The sequence below is a fragment of the Eptesicus fuscus genome, chromosome 12, assembly GCF_027574615.1.
Source record: "Eptesicus fuscus isolate TK198812 chromosome 12, DD_ASM_mEF_20220401, whole genome shotgun sequence".
NCBI classification, from domain to species: domain Eukaryota; kingdom Metazoa; phylum Chordata; class Mammalia; order Chiroptera; family Vespertilionidae; genus Eptesicus; species Eptesicus fuscus.
This window is the reverse complement of record NC_072484.1, coordinates 58,130,714-58,150,578: the sequence shown is the minus strand read 5'-3', so window position 1 is coordinate 58,150,578 and position 19,865 is coordinate 58,130,714. Positions and strand designations below refer to the sequence as shown.

At 38.9% G+C, this 19,865-nt stretch overlaps 1 pseudogene; it reads right to left on the bottom strand.

Moving 5' to 3' along the window:
• Positions 1-1,083: 1,083 nt before the first annotated feature.
• Positions 1,084-5,418, bottom strand: LOC103304632 (PRELI domain-containing protein 1, mitochondrial-like; annotated as a pseudogene).
• Positions 5,419-19,865: the final 14,447 nt, after the last annotated feature.

Below are 19,865 nucleotides of genomic sequence, written 5' to 3'. Positions count from 1 at the left end.
TTCCAGTTGTCCAAATAATGGCCTTTATAGTAAAAGTATCCAATTTGATCACATGTTGCATTTATTTATTCTGTTTCTTTGGATTCCCCCAGTAAATTTGTAGACTTAATTTGGGTCTATTTTATGTTTCTTCTTTTTTTCTATTTTTTAAATTGTTGACACTATTGCAGATTTTCCCATTTTCCTCTTTTTTGCGCCTCTCTACTCATGCCTCCCCCGCCTTTCTCTCTGACAATCACCACACTGTTGTCAGTGTCCTTGGGTTGTGTATATATGTTTTTTGGCTAATCCCTTCACCTTCTTTCTTCCATTTTCCCCGATCTCCCTTCCCTCTGACAGCTGTCCGACTGTTCTTTGTATCCATGTCTCTGTTTCAATTTTGTTCATCAGTTTATTTTGTTCATTAGATTCCACATGAGTGAGATCATGTGATACTTATCTTTCTCTGAATGGCTTATTTCGCTTAGCATAATACTCTTTAGGTCCCTTTGCTGTCTGAAAAGGTAAGAAATTCTTCTTCTTTTTTCTTACAGCTGCATAGTATTCCATGGTGTAAATGTACCACAGCTTTTTTATCCACTCATCTACTGATGGACACTTAGGCTGTTTCCAGATCTTAGCTATTGTAAATTGCAGTCACCTCATTTCTTGCATGTGCGCCCATCATAGTTTCATCTCAGAAAGGTGACTTATTCACCACTGTATGTCTGAGGACTCGCATCGTGCCTGCCTCTCAAGAAGAGCTCAAAATGCCTTTGGAATCATACACTTAATACTTTTAAAGGTGGAAATCAAGAATAAGTGATAAAAGCCTTCTGCTTACCTATATATAAAACGATATTTTTTTTTACTGTTTCCTATTTTCAAAAATTTTCTCTAGCATTGCTAATAGATGCTCTATTTTAAAATTAGGTCTAATGACATCTCTCCCAATAATGTGCTTCGGGCCCTGAGGATGCTGTCAGTAAAGTCCTCCAATGAAGACCCCTTTCCTAATATGGGTACCACTCTATTGTGCTTTTGCTTTCCTTATTCAATATTTGTCTCTTATTAATGCCTTTAAATGTTATTTTTAGCACCGGGTCATACCAAAGCATTCCTTTTCTTTTTGCTGCTGTTTGCAAGGTGAAGAGAAATGACCTTGGGAGCACTTCCCTGGTGCCTGACAGCAGTCACTTCTCCCCGGAATGCTGCTGAACATTTTTGTACCAGATCATGGTAGTACTTTATCACTCCAAAAAACTGACGGAGGTTTTTAGATCCTTAAAAAAAAAATCTGTTAAGCTTCTGGAAATTGCTTGAAGCTTTTATACATTATTATTTGCCTAAATTTTGCTGCCCTCCCCAAGAAGTATTTGATTATAATTTACTGATGTTACCCTAAAAGGAGATTTTATTCTCTGTTTTTACAAGAAAAAAAAAAAGCAAAACTGGTAATCCAAGTTCCTATAGAGTGAATAAAGTACAAAAAGAAAAAATACAAATTGACTTTGGAAAAGAAAAAAAAAAAAAGATGATGCTTTGTCTTTAAGGAGTTTCCAGGATACTGGGAAAGATAGACACATGTAGATAGAAATTATCAGAGTATATTCACATATGTGCTGTATTAAAGATGGGAATGGTTTGGAGGTTCAGAGCATGAGCATGATCCTAGACATATCCTACCTTACAAGAAATTATAGAGGATTAAATGAGACAGCACATGTGCCTGCTGCATAGGGAGTGTTTAATGCATGGAAACTATTATAATTTACAAAGGCCTAAGATAATACAGAGGATGAATATCTACCCATGCCTGGAAAGATCAACTGAGGCATAAGAGGAGGCCACAAGGTATATCCTTGTGCTATTTGGAAGTCAGAAGGTTACGAACAGCGTTTTGTAGTTCACATTTTGCAGATCTACTAACTCACCTCGTAGGCATAAAGCAGTAGCTGAACCTATAAGTGTTCCTCCTTTCCCTGGAACATCCTTTAGCTTTCTGACTCCTGCACTGTGTGTCTGTGACGAGCTTTGAAATGAAGGGTATGGTTTCTGCAAGATATCCTCATTACCAAGGCCAGAGGAAACAAGACATGGATTCAGTCCATTCATGGGTTTCTGGCTCAGGCTTTTGGATTGCATCCTGCTTTGGTCTTCCCCATGTGCATTTGTACTTACTCTGTCCTGTCAACCTCACATCTAGCATCAATTAGAAGACATTAGTCTTACAAGCTTTCCCAGTTATGTAAGCCAATCCCCGGAAACAAATTCATACACACGCACACTCATTTGCTGGTTCTGCTTCTCTTATTGAACCCTGACAAATATATTTTCTGTTCAACTGATGTGATTGTTTTTCTCTGTGGGCCACTGCTCTGTGGTCTTATTTATATTCTATTGCATACATACAGCATGCCCCTAAAACATAAAAATGTCCCCATCAGTGTCTCTGAGTAGAAAAGTAAATATGTGACTACTATGACATACACACACACACACACACACACACACACGCACACACGCACACACACGCACACGCATACACAGACTAGAGGCCCGGTGCATGAAATTTGTGCACGGCAGGTGTGTGTCCCTCAGCCCAGCCTGCACCCTCTCCAATCTGGGACCCTTGAGGGATATCCGACTGCCTGTTTAGGCCCAATCCCACAGGCCTGGTTCCCCCGAACTGCCCTCCCCTGCAGGCCTTGTCCCCCCCAACTGTCCTCCCCTGCTGGCCTGATCACCCCCAACTGCCCTCTCCTGCTGGCCTGGGTCCCCCCCAACTGTCCTCCCCTGCTGGCCTGATCACCCCCAACTGCCCTCCTCTACAGGCCTGGTTGCCCCCAACTGCCCTCCCCTGCTGGACATCTTGTGGTGGCCATCTTGTGTCCACATGGGGCAGCCATCTTTGACCACATGTGGGTGGCCATCTTGTGTGTTGGAGTGATGGTCAATTTGCATATTACTCTTTTATCTTTTTTAAAAATATATTTTATTGATTTTTTACAGAGAGGAAGGGAGAGGGATAGAGAGTTAGAAACATCAATGAGAGAGAATCATCCATCAGCTGCCTCCTGCATACCCCCCACTGGGGATGTGCCCGCAACCAAGGTACATGCCCTTGACCGGAATCGAACCTGGGACCCTTGAGTCCACAGGCCGATGCTCTATCCACTGAGCCAAACCGGTTTTGGCATCTTTTATTTGATAGGATATATATGTACTAGTTGCCTGGTGCATGAAATCTGTGCACGGGGTGGGGGGGGTCCCTCAGCCCAGCCTGCACCCTCTCCAATCAGGGACCCCTTGGGGGATGTCCAATTGCCGGTTGTCGGACATCCCTCTTGCAATCTGGGATCGCTGGCTCCTAACTGCTCACCTGCCTGCCTGCCTAATCGCCCCTAACTGCCTCTGCCTGCCTGCCTGATTGCCCCTAACCCCTCTGCCTGCCTGTCTGATCACCCCTAACTGCCCTCCCCTGCTGGACTAATCTCGCCCCCAACTGCTCTCCCCTGACAGCCTGATCTCGCCCCCAACTGCCTATGCCTGCCTGATCACCCCTAACTGCCCTCCCCTGCCGACCTGATCTTGCCCCCAACTGCCCTCCCCTGCCGACCTGATCTCGCCCAGTCTCTGTCTCTCTTTGTTTTTCTCAGGAGTCCTCCAGGCCTCCCTGCTTCCCTGTCTCCCTCTTCCTTTTTCCCAGCTGGGAGAGGGTGAAACCAGTGGGGGCCGCTCAACCCTCTGCCCGCCCTCCCTTCCATCCAGGCCTCTTCAGGCCCAGTCTGTTTTGTTTCCTCATTCTGAGAGAGGCTCTGAGAGCGAGCTGGGAGGGAGGAAAAGAAAGGGAGAAAAGGCTGTGAGCTGGTGGGCGCTGTGTGTGTCTGTGCGTGTGTGCAGTTGTGAGTGAGTGTAAGTGCCAGCCCCGCCTCCCCCATCCCCGTCTCTGCTGCCACAAGTCCCCACCCACCAGGGCCTGCTGCGTGCACAGCCTGGGTTGTAGGTTGAGCCTCTGGTTGTTTTGGATGTGATGGACCCAGGGTTTTTATATATTGGGAGATTATATATATATATATATATATATATATATATATATATAATGTATTACATTTATTTCAGAATTTTGTATTATTAATCTATAAAATAAATGAAAATATAAAGATATACAAGTATTTAAAAATAGAGATGAATGACCAGTAGAAATAATTTCTTCAAAAACAAGATTACAGTATTTGTATTTCTATCATAACAAATTATATAACATTGATGGGGCAAGATTTTTATTCTAGAGCACAGCCCGCTTGTCTTCAAACTGTTCTGGGGGGAGGAGGAGCTGATTGAACTCAGCAGATATTTACTGAGTGCCTATTATGTGCTAGATATTGTTCCAGGACTTGGGATGCAGCACAGAACAAAACAAAGGTCCCTGCTGGTGGAGCGTACCGTCTCGTGCCCTTTGCCTGCACCCTGGGACTCCCGGCAAGTCACAGCACCTCTCTGCCTCTCAGTCCTCAGTTACTTGATGCGGGAAGAAGCAGGCTCGGCCCAGACGTGGGTAACGTGCCTGGTGCACTGTAGATGCCAGACAGACAGCAGCCCAACCCACCACCCAGACAGTAGATAGGGCTGGAAGCTGACTTTTAATAATAAAGTACAGGGGGGAGGTTGGAGGGGGTGCAGCCGGGGGTGCACCAGGGCCTGGGCTGGCTATACAACTGCTGCTGCTGCTGCTGGCTTGCTGGTTGGCTTGCTGGCTGCCCTGCTGGCAAGGTCCTCCCTCGGCCTTCACGGTAGCTGCCAGCGCCATCTCCTTTGACTTCTCCTTGGCTGTCTCAACAAGGGGTTTGGAAGGGGCCTCACCTTGCAGCTTAGCCAAAATGTATTCCAAACCTTTCATTATCTTGGTCACATTGCTTTGGAGCCAGGCGATTCCAAATTCCTGGACAGCTTTGGAGATGCCAAGCAAGCTAGAAGTGCCCCATGCTTCCCCATGGATTTCCGTGTAGTCGCTGTTATAAAAATTCACACAGTAAACACATCGTCCCTCCCCCACCATCAGCCAGGCGTGGTTGATGTTCCAGGTGAAGGTGGTCATGGTCTGGTTCTGTGGGTCCACAATAGAACCCTTCAGGATGTACACCGAGTAAGCAACAGTGGCAGCAATCAGTCGCTCCGCCAGCAGGCATCCTGTTGGTCTTGGTCAGGAGATTGGGGGCAGGAGCTTCTAATCAGGGGTACTTTCCTGGTGGGCTATGTCTTCTGTCAGACATGTTTGCCATAGGGATTCGGCGCAGCTGCCAGAAGGCAGGGAGCACCTGGTCCCAGGCACTCCGGAGCACGCTCTGGCCCAAGAGATATTTCACCAACATCGCGGCCAGAGCTGGATCAGCACCCGCAGAGCATCAGGGTGCAGAGCACCGGGGCAGGGGGAGGCCCCGCGGGCCTCCAGCGCCTGCTAGGCATGCAGCTCATCACGGCATCCTCACCGCTGCCGCCACCATGAAGAGTTCTGTCTTCTAATCATTGTTATTAACTTTACAGGTCTTTGCAAATTGACGGAAAGGATCAAAATACGATAAAATGGGAAGAACTGTTAATAATACTTACATCAAGATCTTTCTTTATTGCTTTTATTAGGAGGGACTTTGACATTTAAAAAGATCACAGTTTGAGACAAAGAAAACTCAGTAAGAAAATTACAAGTTAATAATTATCTTTTAGAAATATGTACTTTATGTGAAGAAAGTATTCTCATCATTTTCTTTTTATCCCCCTTATGATTTTCTGTACTACACTGGTGTCCATGGTAACCTCCATACCTCACCAGGAGATCACTTCTAAGGTTCTGCACTGCCAATCACTGCCCTCTTTATGACATCACAGGAATAGAATGGAACAGAATGGAATGGCACAGAATAGAACAGAATGGAATGGGATGGAATAGAATAAATAGAACAGAATAGAATAGACAATCAGAGTATACCATGTGTGGTAGGAGTTAACATTTAGAAAAAGTTTTAAAATTAAATTAAAATATATTTCAGTATTTTTATTGTCTGCTACAATTCTAACAAAATAATATCAAATTTTCTCTTGATTCTGTGAGATTTTAATTTTGTTAGATGAGATTATAGTCTGATAGCCTACTGAATATTCATATGTTAAGGCTTTTATCTATTTTTCTAAAGAATTCAGATTTCTTTATCATCATCAGACTCCCTGCGTTTATTTCCTAGGGTTGCTATAACAAATGACTACACACCAGGTGGCTTGAAACAACAGAAATTTATTTTCTCAGAGTTCTGACAGCTACAGTATAAAACCTAGGTGTGGGCAGGGCCCTGTTTTCTTTTCCCACTTCTCATGGTTGCCAGCAAGCCTTGGTGTTCCTGGACTTGTATCCGTGTAACCCCAGTCTCTGTTGTCATAGGTTTATCTGATCTCTGTGTCTTCACATGGCATTTCTTCACTTTTATGTGTCTCTTCCCGCTTGTTCCAAGCTGACTGTCTTTACTGAGATGGTTGACTTGTCTATGAGTCGCATGCCTAATCTCTTCACCAAAAAGTTAACCAGCATACCCTTGGCTCTGTTTCCAGAGCAAGTTATCTGAATAGACTAAGAATTTTCCCAATCTTCAAATTTTCATTCCTTTTGGCTTAGCAGTTCCTTCTTCAACCTATCTCTTTCTCATAGCATTTTACTGTAAGTAGTAAGGGTAATATGTAGGCAATATTGCCAATAGCTGATCAAAAGAAGAATTATATTTTGCAACAGTAATAGTTTACTTGACACCTCTATAAAAAAATTCACTCTTGGTGAAACTTAATTATGTGGTTTGAAGACATATTACAAATATTAGCATTCAACTACCTGATTTATTTGTTGTCGTCTATAAAGCTTATTTTAAAATATTTTACTTCAAACAGCTGAATAAATAGGCTTCAGGCAATTTCATAACATTTTTTAGCTGTGTAAAGAAGCATGTTGTTTGTTAAAAATAAATCAATGTAATATATATTTTCTACTTTATTCTTAACCAATAGATATCACAGACTTATTTGTTCAGATTATTAAGTGCCTTTGAACTCTCTAAGCAAGGCTTTGACAATCTGTCTAAATCATTTTTTATCGCATTGCTTGCAGGAAACCACTCTATTGTGACTAGAATATGAAGGGTCTGTAGTACATTAATTCAAAAGAGATAAAAGCAATTCATTCATAACGACAAAATCTTTGAAAAGGTAGTTAAATACTTTCATGCTACATTGTACTACTTAAATTGCTCTAAATGTTTATCATTTAGTAATCTCAACAAACAGTGATGACAAAGCTAAGCCAATGTTTCTCAAAAACTGGATGGCATACCACTAGTAGGACAAAATATTATTGGAGGCAATTCAGAGACCAACAATGTCTAATAGTAACACATTTATGTTAACATATGTGGTAGCTAGTCTATAAAAGGATTCTCAGTGAGCCATTTGTTTCTGTTTTCAAGCCATGGTTTAGTAGACTGCCACATTGAATCTGGATTACCTGATTTAACCAATGGGTTATGGCAGAAGTGATGTTGTGCCATTTCCATAACTAATATTTAAGGAGACCTTTAATGGTTTGTTATTTAGAAAAATCTGGGCCAATTAAGGAATCTGGTTTTGCTAGGAGTCTATGTGTCAAGACCATGTGGAAAATACAAGTGATGGAGAAGAAGCTCTGGAACCACAGAGAGAGAGAGGCTCACCATCCCAGTGTCACCACTGAGCCCAGACTTCCATCTATCTCTGCTGAGGCACCAGTCACATGAATTAAACCATCTTGGAGATTACAACCTCAGCACTGTAGCCACAAAAGAGATGCTGAATACAACTAGCAGAAAAACCATTCAGCACGAGTCTATTATTGAATATGAGAAATAGTAAAATTGATTTTTTAAAGACACTGAGTTTGGGGGTGGTTTATTACAGTGTAATAGGTAACCCAAACAAAAATTGGTATCAAAAGTGGGTACTTCCATAGCAAAAAAATGTGGTATTGGAAGGACCTGAAGGTATCATTAATGAAGTCTGAAAAGCTAGTATAGAAATCATGATGGAGGCTGGAAGCAAGGGAACCAAAGTTATCTACACTAATAAAAGAGAAAGATGCAAATTGACTGTTCCTTCGTGATGCATACCAGCCAATCAGGATTGTGTATGCAAATTAACCCAACAAAGATAGCAGGTTAATTTGCATACACAGGCACTGAGTGGCCGGGGCCGGGGCGGGACACTTGTGTCAGCACCATGGTGACAATACAGGCATTCCACACCGCCCCAGCAGCTCTGGGCCTCTGGGCAGCGTGGGAAGGCGGACAGGCAGCTCCGGGCCAGAGGAAGGCAGAAAGGCGGCTCCAGGTTGAGCAAAGGCAGTGCCGACAGCCAGAGGAAGGAAGGCCCATTCTTGTACAAATCTTCATGCATCGGGCCTCTAGTATAATAATAAAAATTAACAAAACCACTGAGATAATATGGATAGAAAAGGCATGTAAGAAACTTAGATTTAGTGTGGATATTTCAGATAAAAAGTTGAAAATGCCAATAGATTTATTTTGCCCCTTGATAAAATGTAAGAAGCCTGAGATAAGCTATGATTAGAGATTTCTAAGTGAATTGACAACTTCATCCCAAACATTAACATAGACAAAATATGATATATTGGGCTAAGCACTGACACTAAAGATGCATTTGATCTTAGACTAAGAAAATGTGTTTTGGACATTTAAGCTGTTAGAAGCAAATTACATTCTGTGTTGAATACTAAGGAATTGTTTTTGTTCCATTGGTTATACACAATTATTTAGAAAAATATTTTTAAATATGTCCAAATTGTCATTTATATTAAGGGTAGACCTCCAAATTCTTGACTGTCTTTGAAGAGATGGGGAATATTCACAAATAACTGCTATTTCAGATGGAAGCATGTTGACTTTCACTCAGAAAATCTTTCATATTTTGTGAGGTAATTAGGGCTTCAAGTTCCTCTGGAAGAAATAGTTCATCAGTAAGATTTATGTGCAGGAATTTACAAATTAATTTCATTTTCTACATATATATGCTCATTTGAAAAATCTGTGTGTGTATTAATCAGAGTGGGCTAGATTAAGCTGTGGCAATAAACAATCCCACATATTCTTTGACTTACAAAACATGAGGAAGTGTGCTCAGTTTGGCTGGAGCTCTGCTCCACAACAGTGGCCTTCATTTTAGAACCTGTTGTGACACATTGCCACCATTGAAACATTGGGCATTACCACGGCTGGGGCAAGGAAATATAAGGAACTGTGCACTGGCTCTTTTTTTCACATTTTTAAATTTTATTTTTCAATTACAGTTGACATACAATATTATATTAGTTTCAGATGTATAACACGTTGATTGCACATTTATATACTTTATGAAGTGATAGGTAATATAGTTAACTAGAGGCCCAATGCACAAAATTTTTGCAAGAGTAGGCCTTCAGAGCTGCGGCCGCTGCCTGGATCCCTCCCTCGCAGCCGTAGCCTCCTTGATCCCGCAGCTGCAGCCCCAGCTTCATCAGGAAGGACATCCAGTCTAATTAGCATATTATACTTTTATTATCTCTCTATATAAAAGCCTAAGCAACCATCGCAACTGAACGGACAATCAAACAGGCAGTGTAGGGTGACTAGGTCCACAGAGGGGTCAGTGAGGGGCGACCAAATGACCAAGCAGAAGGCTATGTGGGGCAACCAGGCCTGCAGGGGGGGCAGTTGGGTGTGACCAGGCCAACATGGGGGCCAGTAATGGGTGACCAGGCTGGGGGGGGCAGTTAGGGGCAACTAGGCTGGTGGGGGGTGCAGTTGGTGGTGATGAGGCTGGAAGGGGGGGCAGTAAGGGGTGACCAGGCCAGTGGGGGGGCAGTTTGGGGTGACCAGGCCAGCAGGGGGGGCAGTTAGGGGTGATCAGGCAGGCTGGTAGGTGAGCAGTTAGGAGCCAGTGGTTCCGGATTGTGAGAGGGATGTCCGACTGCCCGTTAAGGCCTAAACCGGCAGTCGGGCATCCCCCAAGGGGTCCGGATTGGAGAGGGTGCAGGTTGGGCTGAGGGACCCCTTCTTGTACACGAATTTCATGCACTAGGCCTCTAGTTATAGATAATTTTGTAATAACTATGTATGGTGCACTGGCTCTTAGAAGCTTCCACTATCAAGTGACCCCATCATTTCAGTCACCAAAGCAAGTCACATGGTTAATTTCAAGGGGGCAGTGAAGTGCAAGCCAAGAACAGTGTGAGCTCCCTAATGAAGTTTCCTTACAAGTTAAGTTTGGGTAAATATTAAGCCTAAAGGAATCTAAGCATCACATAATTAGAAGTATGCATATATTCTTGATCCAATTGATGTCCTCTTCTTATCTGAACTGCTAACTGCTTGTGCAGTTTTTGAACAGTTTTCTCTCAACCACTTGGATTATTATAAAAAGGCACTTAAAATATTTCCAAAAAGTTATTACTAAACATTTTTTCCCAGTCAGAAGGCACTGGTGAGTTGAAAATAAATCCTTCTCTTGTCATATATGGACAAAGCACTAATATAACTAGATCCATTCATTCTGTTGCTTACGTCAGATGGCAATTTTAAATAAGTTAGTCTAACAAAGGTCACGTATCTTTTTAGTAATTAATCCTCAGTACCCGACTATATTGGAGGAATAAGTAATTGTTTACTTTGTGTGTTTTTTATCATGTGGAAATTTTGCTTCTTTAAAAACTTTAAAAAGCAAAACTCAGCAACATCATCTTCACTTTATGCTAAGCCAAAATTTGCCCTTATCAATGACTAATCAAAAACATTATCCTTTTTCTCATTTAGTAATGTAATTGTAGGTATGCAATTTTGCACATTGAGTAGATTTAGCATTATATCTATATTCTTTAACATCAAAACTTGATTTTAATCATATTTACATTTATAATTATTCTATTTATGGCAAGTGAGATAATTTTAAATGCATAACAGTGATACAAAATTATTTTAAATACATACATTTTAATAAAAAGTAACAAAATGTAGAGTAGCACATATATAGGCGGAGCACACATATAGCTAAAAATTGTTTAAAGGTAACGGGAATACGGATGTTTAGAAAGCAGTAAAGTAATGAATAGATTACAAATGATTATTTGAATTAAAATAGAAAAATAATCAGCCTAAGTTTGTTCTGAGTTCAAAGTTATGATACTTTCATTGGGACTTTGAATCATGAATAAATTTTGGAAATGCTAAAGATTTTAAAGAATTGCTTCTAACTAAAAGAAACTTATTTTCTAAGTCTCCATGTTAATAATGAGTGAGTGTTTAAAAATCAGAAAAAGTTATGCATTGTGAAAAAATAATTTACATAAAGTATTTGAATATATACATACTAATGCTGTTTTTTTGCTATAAAATATTTATAATTATATAAATAAGTAAAGCATTTCAGACCCATAGTGAATATTTAAATTGTTATCATTTTTTCCTCTCTAAAATGCTGTTTTGAGATATGCAAGAAGAGTAAGCACTTCTTACCAAATAATTGACTGCCATGAAAGTTTGCTCTTAGCCACAGCTGACTTTAAGGTAGGGTGAGCAACTGCTTGTGTGAAGCCATTTTGGAGATGTTAAAAAGCCTTCTCGCTCCCATGACACTATAGCAAAAACTTCGCTTTTTTTTTTTTTTCCTATATGGTATGACTCCTTATTAAAACCTAAATAATCCAAAGGGCATAGTATTCTTATTTCCTATCATTATTTGTAATTTAGTATGAATCAAGTCCCTTGAAAATAAACTTTGTTTAGGAAGGAGTAAGGTCTAATATTTTAACTGAATATTTGAGAGGAAAGTGTGAAGAATGTGAGAATGGGAAAGAACACAGATAAAAAAAACAAATGTCAAATATTTCACAAATTCGCCTGGATGGTGTGACTCAGTGGTTGAGTGTCGAACCATGAACCAGGTGGTCATGGTTGATTCCCGGTCAAAGCATATGCCCTGGTTGCCTTTGTTGATCCCCAGTGGGGGGTGTGCAGGAGGCAGCTGATCAATGATTCTCTCTCATCATTGATGTTTCTATCCCTCTCTCGCTCTCCCTTCCTCTCTCTGAAATCAATAAAAACATATGTTTTAAAAATTCAGGGCTATACCTAACAGTTAATCTAAAATGAGTTACTAGTGACTGTTAGGTCTAATCAAATAATTGAATCCAAATAATAGAATTGATACCTTCTCCCCTGGGAACTGACCTTTAGACCACTTCACAACCCACATTCCCTTTCCCTTGGACTACATTCCACTTTCAAAGACTACATTCCACTTGCTAAGACCATTATCTTTCCTCTCCGGACCTGTCTAGAGAATTCTCTGCCCAGTAAAAGTCCGCCTAGAGTCCTTTAAAATCTCCGACTCCCTGTCCCTGGGTGCTGGCTCTCTTTTGAGGCTCAGCCCATCTGGTATCCAGATGACCTAATAAATTCATAATTCTTTACCCCTTTCAGCCTCATACATACCTCCTTTGGCGACCCTAACAATGACATCCCACCAACCCCTTATGAATCCTGAAGATTCACATTCAGAGCCTAGATACTAATGGAGCTAGTTCAAGGGATTTCCAAAGTTGTATTTACAGCATTATAGTCATGTGACCATGAAAACTTCCCATTTGCCTGTGTCAAGAAGGGTGGCCTGTGGTGAAATTGCTTTTGCCAGTGAGCATGCGAGATGCTGCACCTCGGCCTCCTGTGTTAAATCTATGATCCCAAACACTTCTCGGGGAGTACATTTGGAATGGGGTACCCATGATCGTAGATATGTGGTAGCCCATCTATCTCTATGAACAGTTAGGAAAATCTTAGTTAATGCAAAAATCCTAAGGACCACTTATTCAATGGAAGAGAAGTATTTGCTGAGTTGAAGTCAAGTTTCCTAAGCTTGCCATGATAACCACTGGTCTATGGAATCAGACAGAGGAAGGGCTCGGCTAAGAGGACAAGTAAGCTACCTAGTAGGCATAAAAAAGTTTTTCAAATTAAAAGATGACAACTACAAAGAGGATAGGACACTTGGATATTCTAGGATGAAATAACTTCAAATGGCAACGACGAATATGAAATACAGTCCATAATTTGTGTGCATACAATCAAAAAATATATGGGAGTGATAATTACTGTTTAGAATCAGCTGGGGACTTCTTCCTTTGTGCTTTCTCATACAGTCAGATAATGGCTGCAGTCATATGAAGGTTGACTTGAGAGGGCACCCAAGTTCGCCACTCACATGGCTGACAGTAGGTGCTGGCCATTGGCTGGGAGCTATACTGGGTTGTTGAGGAAGCACAGATTTGGTCTTTTCAGTATGGTAGTCTCAAAATGAGTCAGATTTCTTACATTGTGCCTCAGTGCTCAATATGAATATCCATTAAAAAAGAGAAAACATACAACATTTTTTTATGACGTAGCATCTGAAGTCACATAACATCACTCTCACTCCTTTCTATGCAAATAAGTCACAAGTTACATATCAGGTAGAGTTGAGATACAAAAAGCCAGTTTCTTTAGCTAATTTCTATTGGAAGCCTTACAAAATAAAGGTTATTGTTATCTCTTGATTACTCTATTGAATTGTTATTACTTTTTAATTTCCACGAGATGGAAACCAGCTCTTTTCTGGGAAAGAGGTTTATTGTTGTGGGCTATCCTTTTGATAGAATGTACAGTCATAAAAATGATTTCAGTAACAAGAAACATATTCATTTTACTTTTTAGTCATAAAACAAGTCAAAGGGTAAAATGACATTGTTGTATTCACCCAGAAAAATAGAGCTCAGTTAAATTTTGCCTAACTGCTTGGCAGATGAGCTGAATTTGATAAGCTGCTGGCTGAGAGGGAAGACATGCAGTATAGAAACTTTATCAGTGAAATTTTTCATTATCACAGAGCAAAGGAACATGGCACTATTTATAAGTAAAAATAGTTTTCTCATCATTACACAGAGGAAATCTATCCTTAAAAAAGTCAAACTTTAGGCAAATATACATAGTCATAGAGTATCATTTATGTTTTTGAAATATTAGAAACATCTTAATTGTCCAAAGTTAGGGAAGATTCTGATGAATGTAGCAAATAACAAGTATATTTTTGAGGAAGTTTATATTATATGGGAATTAAATAGAAAAATGCTTGTAAAAGTACTTATTGAAAACTCAGAATATAAAATAGTATATGTCAAATTATTTCAAATAGTTAAATAGAAAAATTTAAAAACCTCAAATTTTATAAACCATTAATAACTTATAGAAAAATTTAAAACTTTTGTTTTACTTGTGCATTGTATACATTTCCCTTTTATAATAAGAACCTAAAGCAGAGATTTTTTACTTTAGAATGTTAAAAAATAAAATATATTTCATACCTGAATGCACACCCACTCAGATGGTAAATGATTTACAATTCTCTTCCTTCATATACTTGTCTTACTACATCATAATCTGGCATATTTTCTGATGATGCCAAAGTTATATCAAATACAACTTTTTGTTGCTTTTTCTAATATATCCAGAGAGAATTCTTTGCTCTTAAAATTGTGTTCACATAGGATACTTTTAAAAATTGTGATATAATTTATAATAATAAAATTCACCCTATTAAAGTATATAATCCAGTATACTTTATTACATACTTCAGTAGTTTTTACTATATTCACAAAGTGGTAAAACCATCACCATTTTAATTCCAGAATACTTTTGTCACCTCAAAAAAAAATTCCTGTGTCTATTAGCAGTCATATTTTATTCTTCGCTTTCCCGGACCCTAGAAATTATCAGCTTTCTCTTTCTGCCTATTGTAGACAATTCATATAAGTGAGATCATATAATTTGTGGTCTTTTGTGTCTGGCGTCTTTTACTTAATATAATGTTATAAATATCTATCCATGTTAGCATCTATTATTACTTCATTCCTTTTTGTGCATTGTTCCATTATATGGATATACCAAATGTTGTTTATCCTTTCATCAGTCAGTGGGCATTTGTGTTATTTCAACTTCTCTGGCTATTCTGAATAATGTTGCTATGTACATGTATGTACAAGTTTTTATGTGAACAGATGTTTTCCATTTTCTTGGGTATATAACTAGAATTGTTTTTGCTGGGTCATATACTAACTCTATGTTTAACTTTTTGAAGAACTGCCAGTTTTCCAAAGTAGCTGTACTATTGTATAGTCCCACCAGTCATGTAATGGTTCCGATTTCTCTACATCTTTGTCAACACTACTCATTTTTTGTCTTTTTAATTACAGCCATCCTAATAGGTGTGAAATGGTACCTCATTGTGGTTTTGATTTGCATTTCTTAATAACTAATCATGTTGAGCAACTTTTCATGTGCTTATTGGCCATTTGTCTACCTTCTTTGGAGGACTGTCTATTCAAATTCTTTGCCCATTTTTAGTTTTTTGGGTTTTTTTTTGTCTTTCTGTTGTTGAGTTACGAGTTCTTTATTCATGCTGAATACTAGATGCCTGTTAGATATATTATTTACAAGTATTTTCTATGATCTGTGGGTTGTTTTTGTACTTTCTTGAGAGTGTCCTATGAAACACAAAAGCTTTTAGTTTTGAGCAAGTCCAATTTATCTATATTTTTCTTTGGTTGCTTTGCTTTTGGAGTCATAGCTAAGAAGCCATTGCCTAATCCAACTATACAAAGATTCACACGTATGCTTGCCTCTAGGAATTTTATAGTTTTAGCTCTTACATATAGGTTCATTATTCATTTTGCAGTGATCTTATAGATGGTGCACGGAGGACTTTATACAGAACTTTTTATTATACTCGATCCTCTGTATCACTTTTTACTGAATTTATTCTTTACTTTCTTCCTTTATATTTTGATCTCCTATAATACGGCACACAGGAACTGGTAGTAATAAGTCTGAAAAAAGGATTATTTTTTAAAAATGGAATTGAACTCAACAGGTTAAATGGTAGCATTAATGTATTACCCCAAATCTGTTAACTTTACATGAGTTTCCATGATGGTGGAACAAGTGCCAGAAAACTAGGAAGCATGGAATAGGAAGCTTCTCTGTGTCTTTATTTTTTTATTTATTGAGTTGAGAGAGAGAGAGAGACATCGATTTGCTGTTCCACTTATTTTTGCATTCATTCATTGATTCTTGTATGTGCCCTGACCAGACATTGAACCCACAATCTTGGCTTATTGGGATGACGCTCTAACCATCTGAGCTACTCAGCCAGGGCCCCTTTGTATCTTTAGATGTGCAATCAGAAGAAAGATTTTGAAAGTGCTGAGGGTATGATGTCAAAGAAGGAATCTTGTCAGCTGTATTTACCAAATATTATCTTCACATTCAAGGTGTTAATTAAATTATATATAAATTTATATATATATGCTAGAGGCCCAATGCATGAAATTCATGCAAGGGGCTCAGCCCTCGCAGCCCTGGCTTCGTCCAGAAGGATGTCCGAAGGTCGTTCATCTGTCTGGTCTAATTAGCATATTATGCTTTTATTATTATAGATATGAATTACATATATAAAAATTTTATAATAAAAATTCCCATTATTTCATATAATTTCATTTGTTAAGTATCAGAAAAAGCAAATAAACTATAGCTTGCCATTCACTCCTATCAGTAGAAAGGGAACTCACTTGTAATGTACTCACCCCAGGTGAGCTTCTGGAATATAAAGAGGGCTGGTGAAGTGGGAACTACAATGGAGACAGATATGACCTTCCTCATGTAAAAGAAGAGACCTTCCAGTAGGAAGACAACAGGGAAAAATGAGAGTAATTGTTTCTAGACAGGGATCCTAGTAACAACCTAGACTAGAGGAAAGAGAATTCATCTCCTAAGGCAGAACTCAGAGTAGTAGGTAAGTGCTTAGAGTCAATCAGTGCTTTCAATGGTAGCCTTGGATAGGAGGGTCAGGAGTTGTAAAAAAAAAAGGCCTCAGACTGAGCACGTATGAGAAAGAACCTAAGTAGAAATGTATACAAATAAATTTGTAGAAAATGAAACACATTGCAATTAAGTATTGAGAGACATAGAAATTTTTGTGGGTTTCTTTTGTGTGTGTTTGTTTTAATGTTTGCTCTGATGGGGCATATTAAGCTGTTTATAGATTAAAAAGAAGAAATTATAGCTATCTGTGCTTTTAAGTTAATAAAAAAATTTCATGAAATAAAAACAACTAATAAAATTGTTTTCAATGCAAAATAAATCATGCACCAATGTTGGAAACAACACTTACTTTAATGATTTCATCAATTCCATGTGGTGATCCTAGCAGACAATTTGGCTATTCAAGCTTAAGTAAACTTAGCTAAATACTTCCATGTAGGCACTGTGTGCCCCAGGGGATTACAAAACAAATAGAAAACAGCATATCCAAATTAAGGACTTTAAGGCTCTGAGATAATTTCCATTTCTAAAATTATTAACAAGAACACACTCAGTGGCAGTGAGTGTTGTAGAAAATCTTTTGTTGCTGTTTGTAGTAATAGCTCACATGTTCACGAAGGAAGAGAGGGGAGGGTAAAATAGAATCACTCTATCAATGTTCTCTTTTTCTGCTAATAAAATGAAATTTAGTATATATCTTATTCAAAGGGTGTGCAATATTTTTTTTCAGTGAAATATATATGTAATAGCATATGAAGTGCCAACTATATGCCATGTACAATTTTATCATGCTATGACTGTCACCTGTAGCAGTGGGAACTGGAGCTGAGAGCTTGGTTAAAATCAGTTTAGGTTCTTGTGTTCATTAACATGCATTTTGAAGAAAATGTGTATGTGGAGCCTGAACTAGCTAGAAAACCTCAGACTGAATCAAAGTTTTTGAAAGGTACAGAATCACAGAGACCATTTAATGTGAAAGAATGTGTAAAGATGAAGAAATTTGCCTATAATTTAGTCAAATTAGACTAAATTTAGAACTAAGTACAGAACTTCCTCATACTTCAACTCCCCCTTATAATAAATGTGCACAAATGATCGAGTAGATCTCTAATATCCCAATCACCCATCCCCTTTGTTCAATCCTCCAATATGACAACCCTTATCTTCCCAATCTGGACCAGAACCATGGTTTCCTAACTGATATTCCAACTTCCAGATTTGATCACCTCCAAGATTTGAAACACTCTTCTTCATGTAGTAAATTCTCAATATATGTTCATGGAATTAAAAGTTGTCTTGGCAATCACAAGAGAAACAAAGGGCCTTACAGATAGATGAAATGCAGGGAATTATGAAAGGGGGCAGTGTTTCCTGAGAATGGTGGTAAGTTTTGTGAAACTGGAGAATATGGTCATATGTAATGGACACTGGTGGTATTTGTTGGGGTTAGATTGTAAAAGAACATATATGATCAATGTAGGAGCTCTTAAAAATAATCTAGGAAATGAGAGCCTGACCTTCGCAGTGGCAGATTAGAAGACAAGCACATCTGAAAACAAAAATCATGCCCAACCCTAACCGGTTTGGCTCAGTGGATAGAGCGTCGGCCTGTGGACTGAAAGGTCCCAGGTTCGATTCCGGTCAAGGGCATGTACCTTGGTTGCGGGCACATCCCCAGTAGGGGGTGTGCAGGAGGCAGCTGATCGATGTTTCTCTCTCATCGGTGTTTCAAACTCTCTATCCCTCTCCCTTCCTCTCTGTAGAAATCAATAAAATATATTTTAAAAAAATCATGCCCATATTATATGTATGAAGTAAAGGAGGGAAAATAGTAGAAGATTCCTCTGTGGTTTCAACTCAAGAAACTAGGTAGATAATGACATCATTATTTGATGATAAAGTATACAGAAGGTTGACCCAAAATTAGGACACGTTCTTTTTTCAAAAAGGGGATTTCAGACAGTGGAAGGATATACTAGTACTGTGGTCGGCAAACTGCGGCTTGTGAGCCACATGCAGCTCTTTGGCCCCTTGAGTATGGCTCTTCCACAAAATACCACGGCCTGGGCAAGTCTATTTTGAGGAAGTGGCATTAGAAGAAGTTTAAGTTTAAAAAAATTTGGCTCTCAAAAGAAATTTCAATCGTTGTACTGTTGATATTTGGCTCTGTTGACTAATGAGTTTGCCGACCACTGTACTGGTAGAACATGGCTATTATTCACATACAGTTGGAGGTTGAATGTTTGGACCTTACCATCACTGAGGTGATTTCCATTTAGGATTGGACAACTTTCACACAATGATGAGAGTAAATTCTTTTTATATCAGAAGGAATTTTGAAAAGGAGGACCATATGGCCACCTCTACCCTGAAATCACTCTTCTTTGCCTTGTTGAAAAACGTCAAAATAAACAAGGAAAATATCATCTCAACAGCAGCCAAAAATAACATATTGCCTTTCTCTGTACATCCTCAGAGCACCTGGAAAACAGTGAGAATTTTACTGTTGGGCCAAGGTCTGTGCTTAATAATAGAAATAAAGAGATTAACATGCTTTTGTGACTACATCTGGGAATCACTTGGAACAGAGTCCTAGTTACTAAATAGTTATCTAAAGGTTATATCACCAAGCAGGATGATGAAAATCCAAGTACCAAACAATTGCCTTTATTTAAGTTCAAGGCCAATCTGATAAGTTAATTCTGAATAATATTATGTAGACAAGGATACAACTGTTTCTTCATATTGTCACTTGTCCAGGAAGTTTCCTCACTGAAATCGTTTAAAAACAATGCTTTTGGGTGAGTTTTGACTTTCTTTCAAGTGTCCTAAATCAAAGGCAATACAGCATTTGAGCCATCACAAAAGAGTCGATCTCAATGCAAGACAAAAAGTAAAAAAACGATTAACATGTGACAT